This window comes from Oryx dammah, unplaced genomic scaffold (assembly GCF_014754425.2).
Source record: "Oryx dammah isolate SB20612 unplaced genomic scaffold, SCBI_Odam_1.1 HiC_scaffold_23, whole genome shotgun sequence".
Lineage (NCBI taxonomy): Eukaryota > Metazoa > Chordata > Mammalia > Artiodactyla > Bovidae > Oryx > Oryx dammah.
This window is the reverse complement of record NW_024070207.1, coordinates 10036116-10046265: the sequence shown is the minus strand read 5'-3', so window position 1 is coordinate 10046265 and position 10150 is coordinate 10036116.

Below are 10150 nucleotides of genomic sequence, written 5' to 3'. Positions count from 1 at the left end.
GATGTGAAAGTTGGACTGTGAAGAAAGCTGAGTGCCGAAGAATTGATGCTTTTGAACTGTGGTGTTGGAGAAGACTCTTGAGAGTCCCTTGGACTGCAAGGCGATCCAACCAGTCCATTCTGAAGGAGACCAGTCCTGGCTGTTCATTGGAAGGACTGATGCTAAAGCTGAAACTCCAATACTTTGGCCACTTCATGCTAAGTGTTGACTCATTGGACAAGACTCTGATGTTGGGAGGGATTGGGGGCAGGAGGAGAAGGGGATGACAGAGGATGAGATGGCTGGATGGCATCACTGACTTGATGGACATGAGTTTGGGTGAACTCCAGGAGTTGGTGATGGACAGGGAGGCCTGGCGTGCTGCGATTCATGGGGTCGCAAAGAGTCGGACCCGAATGAGCGACTGAAGTGAACTGAACATAAGATATATCTATAAGGATATTTATTGAAGGATTATTTATAAAGGAATAAAATCTGGAAACTACTTGAAAGTCCACCAATAGGTTGAATAAATTATGATAGATCTAACCTATGGAATATTATGTAACCATTTAAAATAATGGGCAGAGTCTTTGCACATTGACTAGGGAGATGTCCAAGGAAATTGTTAAATGAAAAGAACAGGATTCAAGGTAATATACTTAGGAGATCACAATTTTATTTAAAATGTCTTTTGTTGATCTGGATCAAGATGGAGTAGTAGGAAGGTCCTGAGCTCATCTCCTTCTATGGATGCACCAAGACTACAACTACTTATAGAACAACGTCTCCAAGAATGACCTGAAGACCACAGAACAGATTTTCTACAACAAAGGATATAAACAAAGGGCCACATTGAGGTAGGTAGGAGAGGTAGAGATGCACCTCATCAGAATCCACACTCCTGATGCAGCAACCCACAAGCAGGAGGAATATCAAAACTTCAAAGTTCTGCTCTAAATAATAAAGTGTTCTAGTCCTATGTCAGACTCCCCAGCCCAGAGGACTACAAGGGAAGTCTTCATGATGTGTGGCTTTGAAAACCCATCAGGCTTATGTCCAGAAGTGCCAGAGGGCTGTGGGAGACAGAAGTTATACTCTTGATGGCTTCATGTATATGGTCATTTACTTCAATTACCGATTGCAGAAGTAGCAGCTTCAAGAGTCCCTGTGTCATATGAGAAAGAGATAAATTGACCAATTTCAGGGCACATGGTAGAGGGGAATCTGGTGAAACTTTCTTAAAGGATGGAATTGCCAATAGATGCCTTTAAAACAAAAAGCTTCCACCTAGCTGACTTGACATTTTTGGGTGCCATTTCTGTCACTCTCCACCAACCTAACTAACACCATGACCCCACCACTTTGGCCCTTCCAAAGCTTCTCTGCCCTGCCCCACTCAATGGGCAACTTTAGCCAATACCAGTGCCCCTCCAAAAGTGCTCTCACCCCAAAGGGCCAGCATGCCAAAAGCAGTCATAGCCAAGCCTCATAGTCAGCAGGGCCAGGGACAAGCCAAACTCACCAGGTGGGTGTCCATAGCAGTCACAACCAACCCACATAATCAGCAGTGCCAGGAACCAGCCCTATACATTAGCACACCCACGGAAGTATCAGTCGTTTCACAACCAGCCAGTCTGGGGACCAAGCCTGCCCACCAGTGCACCCACAGCAATCACAGCCAGCCAGAACACATCTAGAACACTCTGGTGCCTGGAGAGACTGCAGCACTGGGCCCCACAGGACAGCCCACAAAAGCAAAATAGCTGACATAGCTAACATACAGACAAACACAGAGAGTTAAGTAGAATAAGGAGACAAAGGAATAATTTTCAAACAAAAGTATAAGATAAAACCTCACAACACAGAACTAAAGGAAATGCAGATAAGCAGTTTACCGTAAAAGATTTCAAAGCAATAGTCATAAACATGCTCACCAAACTCAGGAGAAGAATACATGAACTCAATCAGAGCTTCAACAAAGAGATTGAAATATAAAAAAAGAACCAAGCAGAACTGAAGAATAGACTAACTGGAATGAAAAATACAATAAAAGGAACCAACAGCACATTAGACTATGCAGAAGAATGGATCAGCGATATGGAAGACAAAATAGTGAAAATCACCCAACTGGAACAGCAAAGAGAAAAAAAAGAAAATGTTTAAAAATGAAGATAGTTTAAGAGGCCTCTGGAACAATATTAAGCATGCTAACATTCACATGGGATTCCATGGTGGCTCGGGGCAAAGAATCCGCCTGCCAATGCAGGAAATGCTTGTTCATTCCCTGGGTCAGGAAGATCCCCTGGAGGAGGAAATGGCAACCCAGACACAACTGAGCACACACACACACACACACACACACACACACAACATTCACTACTAAGGGTCCAGAAAGAAATAGTGAGAAAAGGACAAAAAACTATTTGAAGAAGTAATGGCTGAAAGCTTCCCTAACATGGTGAAGGAAACAGATATGTCAGTCTAGGAAACACAGAGAGTCCCAAACTAGATTAACTCAGAGACCCACATCAGGAAAAATTTTAATTGAAATGTCAAAGAATATAATTATAGAATCTTAAAAACAGCAAGAGAAAAACAACTGGTTATATACAATGGAAGCAATAGGTTTCCAGCTGATTTTTCAGCAGAAACTTTAGAGACAAGAGGGACTGGCATGGTATATTCAAAGTGCTGAACATATACACAATGGAATATTACTCAGCTATTACAAAGAATGCATTTGAATCAGTTCTAATGAGGTAGATGAAACTGGAGCCTATTATACAGAGTGAAGTAATCAGTTCTAATGAGGTAGATGAAACTGGAGCCTATTATACAGAGTGAAGTAAGTCAGAAAGAAAAACACCAATACAGTATATTAACACATATATATGGAATTTAGAAAGATGGTAACGATAACCCTGTATGCAAGACACAGATATAAAGACCAGACTGTTGGACTCTGTGGGAGAAGGCAAGGGTGGGATGATTTGAGAGAACAGCATTGAAACATGTATATTACATATGTGAAATAGATCACCAGTCCAGGTTTGATGTACAGGGTGTTCAGGGCTGGTGCACTGGGATGACCCTGAGGGATGGGATGGGGAGGGAGGTGGGAGGGGGGTTCAGGATGGGGAACACATGTACACCCATGGCTGATTCATGTAATGTATGGAAAAAAACCCACAATATTGTAAATTAATTAGCCTCCAATTAAAACAAAAAATAAATAAATAAAAAGAAAAGTGAAAATTTACAATCAAAAATACTCTATTCAGCAAAATTGTTCAGAATTGAAGGAGAGATCAGGGGTTTCCCAGATAAGCAAAAGCTAAAGGAGTTCATCACCACTAAACTGGCCTTACAAAAAAACATTATAGGGACATCCTTAAACAGAAAAGAAAAGAAAAGGCCATATCTAGAAATAAGAAATTACAAAAGAAAAACTCTCACTGGTAAAGACAAATATATAATAAAAGTAGTGGATCAAATACATATAAAGCTAGTATGAAAATTGAAACACAAAAATAATAAAATCATATCGATCTAAAATAATTCATATATAGTATTAAATATGCAAAGTATAATGTCAAAAACTTAAAACTTGAGGGGGAGAGTAAAAATGTAGTGCTTTTAAAATGTGCTAGAATTTAAGCAACCATAAAATTTAATTATACTGCTATGTACATAAGTTTTTATATATAAACCTCATGGTAACCACAAATCAAAAAACTGTAACAGATATACAAACAATAAAAAGAAAGGAATACATATGTAACACTAAAGATAGTCATCAAATCACAGGGGAAAAGATGAAAGAAGCAAAAACAGAACAGATTCACAGGCATAGGGAATGAACTTATGGTTGCCATGGCGGAAAATGGGAGAAAGAGATACTTAGGCAGTTCAGCGTGGATATGTACACACCTCTGTGTTTGAAATGGATAGCCAACAAGGATTTGCTGTATAGCACAGGGAGCTCTGCTCAAGTTTATATGGCAGCCTGGTGGGGAGGGGAGTTTGGGGAGAATTAATACATGTGTATGTATAGCTGAGTCACTATGCTGTCCATATAAAACTATCACAACATTACTAATTGGCTATATTCCAACACAAAATAAAAAGTTTTTTAAAATTGCAAAAAAAAATAAACAAGAGAAGAACTACCAAAAAAAGAAATATATAAACAAATAAGAAACATTTAACAAAATGGCAATAAGTACCTAGCTATCAATGATCACTTTAAATGTAAATGGACTAAATCCTCCAATTAAAAGACATAAGGTGGCTTGAATGGATAAAAAATAACACTTATGTATATGCTGTCAACAAGAGGCTTACTTCAGAGCTAGACACCATAGACTGAAAATGAGGGGATGGAGAAAGATATTCCATGCAAATAGAAACAAACAAAAAAGCTGGAGTAGCAATACTTATATCAGAAAAAAATAATCTTAACAGTATTAATGCAACAAGAGGATATATCACTTGTAAATATCTATTAACTCAATATAGGTGCACTGAAATACATAAGGCAAATATACAAAGAGACAAATAGATAGTGATACAATCAGGCAATTTTAACATCTTGCTTTTAAAAAATATCAAGTCATGTCCAAATCTTTGGGACCCCATGAACTGTAGCCTGCCAGGCATGTGTGTCCACGGGGATTCTACAGGCAAGAATACTGGAGTGAGTTTCCATGCCCATCTCGAGGAGATCTTCCCAAACCAGGGATCGAACCCAAGTCTCCCACGTTACAGGTGGATTCTTTACCATTTGAGCCACCAGGGAAGCCCAAGCATACTGGAGTGTGTAGTCTATCTCTTCTCCAGTGGATCTTCTCAACCCAAGCATCGAACCAGTGTCTCCTGCATTGCAGGGGGATTTTTTATCAACTGAGCTACCAGGGAAGCCCATAGATTGTCCAGACCAAAAACATCAAAAGGAAACCCTAGCCTTAAATGATACATTAGACTGAACTGAACTGAACTGAAATGACCAATGTGTCATTGAAAAGATCAAAGACGAAACCAATAATTATCTACAGACAAATGAAAATGAAAATGTTCCAAAAGTTATCAGTTCAGTTCAGTTGCTCAGTCATGTCCGACTCTTTGCGACCCCATGAATCGCAGCACGCCAGGCCTCCCTGTCCATCACCAACTCCCAGAGTTCACTCAAACTCACGTCCATCGAGTCCGTGATGCCGTCCAGCCATCTCATCCTCTGTCGTCCCCTTCTTCTCCTCCCCCAATCCCTGCCAGCATTAGAGTCTTTTCCAATGAGTCAACTCTTCACATGAGGTGGCCAAAGTACTGGAGTTTCAGCTTCAACATCAGTCCTTCCAATGAACACTCAGGACTGATCTCCTTTAGGATGGACTGGTTGGATCTCCTCTCAGTCCAAGGGACTCTCAAGAGTCTTCTCCAACGCCACAGTTCAAAAGCATCAATTATTCGGCGCTCAGCTTTCTTCACTCTTGTGAGAGTCCAACTCTCACATCCATACATGACCACTGGAAAAACCATAGCCTTCACTAGACGGACCTTAGTTGGCAAAGTAATGTCTCTGCTTTTGAATATACTATCTAGGTTGGTCATAACTTTTCTTCCAAGGAGTAAGCATCTTTTAATTTCATAGCTGCAGTCACCATCTGCAGTGATTTTGGAGCCAAAAAAAATAAAGGCTGACACTGTTTCCACTGTTTTCCCATCTATTTCTCATGAAGTGATGGGACCGGATGCCATGATCTTCGTTTTCTGAATGTTGAGATTTAAGCCAACTTTTTCACTCTCCTCTTTCACTTTCATCAACAGGCTTTTTAGTTCCTCTTCATTTTCTGCCATAAGGGTGGTGTCATCTGCATATCTGAGGTTATTGATATTTCTCCCGGCAATCTTGATTCCAGCTTGTGCTTCTTCCAGCCCAGCATTTCTCATGATGTACTCTGCATATAAGTTAAGTAAGCAGGGTGACAATATACAGACTTGATGTACTCCTTTTCCTATTTGGAACCAGTCTGTTGTTCCATGTCCTGTTCTAACTGTTGCTTCCTGACCTGCATATAGGTTTCTCAAGAGGCAGGTCAGGTGGTCTGGTATTCCCATCCCTTTCAGAATTTTCCACAGTTTATTGGGATCCACACAGTCAAAGGCTTTGGCATAGTCAATAAAGCAGAAATAGATGTTTTTCTGGAACTTTCTTGCTTTTTCCACGATCCAGCGGATGTTGGCTACTTGATCTCTGGTTCCTCTGCCTTTTCTAAAACCAGCTTGAACATCTGGGAGTTCACGGTTCACATATTGCTGAAGCCTGGGTTGGAGAATTTTGAGCATTACTTTACTAGCGTGTGAGATGAGTGCAATTGTGCGGTAGTTTGAGCATTTTTTGGCATTGCCTTTCTTTGGGATTGGAATGAAAACTGACCTTTTCTAGTCCTGTGGCCACTTCTGGGTTTTCCAAATTTGCTGGCATATTGAGTACAGCACTTTAACAGCATCATCTTTCAGGATTTGAAATAGCTCAACTGGAATTCCATCACCTTCACTAGCTTTGTTCATAGTGACAAACTACCAAGAGCTATGGGACAGAGCAAAAGCAGTTCTAAGAGGGAAGTGTACAGTGATACAGGCCTACCTCAGGAAAAATCTCAAATAAACAATCTAAGTTTACATTTAAAGGAACTAGAAAAAGAAGAACAAACAAAGCCCACAGTTCATAGAAGGAAGGAAATGACAAAGATCATATTGTAAATAAAATAGTGTATAAAAAATAGCAATAGAAAATTTAGGGCTGCTTCTTCAAAAAGATAAGCAAATTTGATAAACCTTTAGTTGGACTTATTAAGAGACAAAGAGAAACAACCCAAGTAAATGAAGTAAAAAATGAAAAAGGAGAAGTTACTACATATACCACAGAAAAACCAAGTGTCATGAGATAACTACAATCAACTATGCACCAACAAATTAACAAAGAATAAATGGATAAAGCCCTATAATCATAAAATCTTCCAAGACTGAATCAGGAAGAAGCAGAACATATGAATAGGTGGATTACTCATAATGCAATTGAATCAAAAGGTCAAAGCCAAAGTTCAGGGCCAGATGGCATCACAGGTGAATTGTACCAGATATTTAAAGAGGTAATACCTGTCCTCCAATTATTCCAAGAAACTAAACAGGAATAAATGTTTCCAAACATATTCCATGAGGCTCGGATTACCCTGAAATAAAAGCCAGATAAAGACATTACAAAGAAGAAAATTACAGGCTAGTATCCCTGATGAACATAAATGCAAAAGTTCTCAACAAATTATTAGCAAACCAAATTTAACAATACATTAAAAGGATCATATACCAGTGGGATTTATGTTAGGGATACATGAATGTTTCAACATTCGTAAATCAGTGAACATGATACACTATGTTAACACTGTGTAAAAATCATATGATTTTCTTAATAGATGTAGAAAAAGCATTTGACAAAATTCAACATCCATTCATGTTAAAAACTTCCAACAAAATGCGTATAGAGGGAACATCCCTCAGCATAATAAAGGCCATATATGGAAAATCCACAGATCACATAATTCTTAACCATGACAAGCTGAAAATTTTTCCTCTAAAATCAGCAACAAGTCAAGGATTCACACTTTTGCCACTTTTATTCAATATTGTATAGGATGCCCTAATCACAGTAATCAGACAAGAAAAAGAAAGCCATCCAAATTAGAAATGAAGAAGTAAAACTGTCACTGCTTGTACAGACAAATACAATATAAGAAAACTCTAAAGACTCCACCAAAAACTATTAGATCCTATAAATAAATTCAGTAAAGTTGTTGTTACAGAGTCAATACACAGAAACCTTTTGCATTTCTATACACTAATAGCAAACTATTAGAAAAAAAGTAATAAAATAATCCCATTTACAATTGAACCAAAAAGAATAAAATACCTAGAAATAAATTTAATCTAGGAAGTGAAAGACCTGTACTCAGGAAACTATAAGGTACTGATGAAAGGAATAGAAGATGATACAAATAAATGGAAATATACACCCTGTATGGGGCTCCTTCCCTGGTGGCTCAGACAGTAAAGCATCTGCCTGCAATGCAGAAGACCTGGGTTCGATCCCTGGGGTCAGGAACATCCCCTGAAGAAGGAAATGACAACCCACTCCAGTACTCTTGCTTGGAAAAACCCCATTGTTGGAGGATCCTGGTAGGCTACATTCCATGGGGTTGCAAAGAGTCAGACACGACTGAGTGACTTCACTTTCTTTCTTTCTTTCTATACTCTGTGCTCATGGATTTTGAGAATTAATATTGTTTTAAAAAACCAATGCAATATTGTAAAGTAATTAACCTCCAATTAAAATAAATTTATATATATATATTTTTCAAATGTTCTACTATGCAAAGCAATCCACAGTTTCAGTGAAATCTCTATCAAAATCCCAGTGACATTTTTTACAGAACTAGAACAGAAAATCTTAAAATTTGTATGGAGCCATGGGGTGGGCGTGGACAAATAGCGCAATCTTAAGAAGAAGAACAAAGGTGGCGGTTTTACATTCCCTTATTTAAAACTTTACTACAAAGATATAGTTATCAAAACTATATGGTACTGGCACCAAAACAAAATCAAATACATGATCGATGGAACAGAATAGAGAGCCCAGAAACAAAACTATGCTTACATGGCCAATTAATTTATTATAAAGTGGCTATGAATATACAGTGGTGAAAATACAGTCTCTTCAATAAATGATGCTAGGAAAACTGGACAGCTACATGCAGAAGAATGAAAATGGACCACTTTTTCGGGGGGGGAACCACTTTCTTATTCCCTAAACAAACAAGCAAGCCAAGATAAAGCACCCCAAAAAATGGATTAAAGATAAATATAAGATCTGAAACCAGACACATGTACACCCATGGCTGATTCATGTCAATATATGGCCAAAACCACTACAATATTGTAAAATAATTAGCCTCCAACATAGGCAATATACTCTGACATCCATCTTAGCAATAATTTTTTGAATCTGTCTCCTCAGACAAGGGAACAAAAATAAAGAAATGGTGCTATATAAAACTAAAAATGGAGCTATATAAAACTATTTTGAATGGCAAAGTAAACAATCAACAAAATTTAAAGGCAACCTATGGCATGGGAGAAAATATTTGCAAATCATTTATCTGGTAAGGTGATAATATCCCAAACATACAAAGAACTCATACAACTCAATATTAAAAAATCTGATTGAAAATAGGCAGAAGATCTATATTTTTCCAGAGAAGACATACAAATGGCCACCAAGTACATGAAAAGATGCTGAATATCACAAATCACCAGGAAAACACAAATCAAAACTACCATGAGATATCTATTACCTCACACCTGTCAGAATGGCTATTATCAAAAAGGCTAGACTAACAAGTGTTTCTAAGAACGGGGGAATCCATGTTGCACTCTTGGTAAGAATGAAAACTGGTGCAACTGCTATGGAAAAGAGCATGAAGTTTCCTTGTAAAATTAAAAATATAACTACCAGCAATTCCACTTCTGGACAATTATCAGAAGAAAATGAAAATGCTAATTAGAAAATACATATATATATATACACCCCATGTTCATTTCAGCATTAATTACAATAGTCAAGATATGGAAGCAACTTAAATGACAATCAACAGATGAAAGGATAAAGAATATCTGATATATATGTGTACATATGTATACATATATAATATAGTGAAATATTTTTTAGCCATAAAAAGTATGACATTGTGCCATTTAGATACAACATGGATAGGACTAGAGGGTGTTGTGCTAAGTTAAATAAGTCAGTAAGAAAAAGAAAATACTATAATGTTTCACTTATATGTGGAATCTAAAAAACAAATCAAATGAACAAACAAAATAAACCAGACATAGATCCATAGAAATAGAGGGGAAAACTGATGGTCCTTGAGGGGTTGGGTAAAATAGAGGAAAAGATTAATAAGTACAAACTTCCAGTTATGAAATAAATAAGTCTCTGAGATGTAATGTACAGCACAGGAAATATAGTCAATAATATTGTAATAACTTTGTGTGGTGACAGTTATTAGACATTGTGGTGATCATTTTGTATTGTATATAAATATCTAATTTCTAC